This window comes from Palaemon carinicauda, chromosome 19 (assembly GCF_036898095.1).
Source record: "Palaemon carinicauda isolate YSFRI2023 chromosome 19, ASM3689809v2, whole genome shotgun sequence".
NCBI lineage: Eukaryota > Metazoa > Arthropoda > Malacostraca > Decapoda > Palaemonidae > Palaemon > Palaemon carinicauda.
In genome coordinates, this window is record NC_090743.1 from 24,204,251 (window position 1) to 24,205,644 (window position 1,394).

Below are 1,394 nucleotides of genomic sequence, written 5' to 3' on the forward strand. Positions count from 1 at the left end.
ATAAAGGAATGCAGAGGGATGGGGTTGAAAATAACATGAAGAAAAACATCGTTGTTAAAAAAAAAAGTGTGCAATGTTCAGGAAAAGCTGTAGAGGAAAAAGTTCCCGTTGCGGCACTGAATCAAGAGTCATTCTAAAAGTATTTGAATCAACAGTAGCAGAACCCTTTATTTGACAGATGTTTTTCTCAGTGACAAATTCCCTATGAGTAAATATTTATCTAAAAGCATCCATATTATTTATGTACAAGAAAGTTTCATTTTCAGCAAATTCAACATTTTCACATGTACAGCACACCATTTCCACAAAAAAAAAAAAAAAAAAAAATCATTCTCCTTAGAGGTTTACATGTAGTTAATAAGTACCAAGCCATTGCGACGTCGCACAACGTCCCAGAGACCAAACACTTCAAAATATGATTACCAGTGAAGGCCCTCTTCAACCTAGCTACAACCAAGACGAACCTGGCAATGGCTGATGCCGACTCAGCAGGTCGAAAAGAATAGCCCATAGTTCAAATATGCCTCCACAAGCCTTTATATAGGTGAACTACAATTAATATTTTTTTTCCATAGTTCCTCGTCTTCTCTGTACGGTGAGCCATCTTTTCTGTTTAATCTTGATTCCTAATATTTATCTTACTTCATTCTGTCAATAGTTTTCCTTACTTTGTCATTTACGCCCTTAAAATTATCCTTTTAACAATTCTCTAAAGCACACTTTTATAACCATACATGTCTTTCCATCAATAATTATTATTCAAAATAACAGATGAACCGTTCACATTTACAAACAACTATCACATGGTCACTTCACATACTCGGCTTGCAATTATATCGCCTACTCGTAATCTTAGTTCCTTTATAAGTACATTAAAAAACCAAGTAGGCATGACACGCTTGTTTCAAACCAACCACCGCCTCTGCATCAAGGTTATCTTCTTAAATGAGAGAAACTTTCCTCTTGATTCTTAATTTTTCTTAACATAATTTAATCCGAGAAGTACATTTCCAACACCTTTTACGTCGAATGTAGTGTCAAAAACCAAGCGAGCTGTTTTCAAAATATCTTGTGGTCTACCATCTTCGGGATTAAAACTACACTGCTCTTGTACTTTCACGAATATATTTTTTCTTTAATTCGGAATACTATTTCTCATCAAGCAAAGTTAAAGCAAGAAAGAATATGACTGATCTGAATGTGTTAATTACTTGGATTTTATTTTTCTTTGCGATATTCAAATTCGAGAAATTCATGTTACACTTTCTTGTCAGGTTATGAGAACATTAAAAAACTAATCATGTCCAATATAATTTACTTTTTTATAAACTTTGTTCAACATTCATATCTTGGGCAGCCAATTATCATTGTTATTAACACTGTTATTGCACATT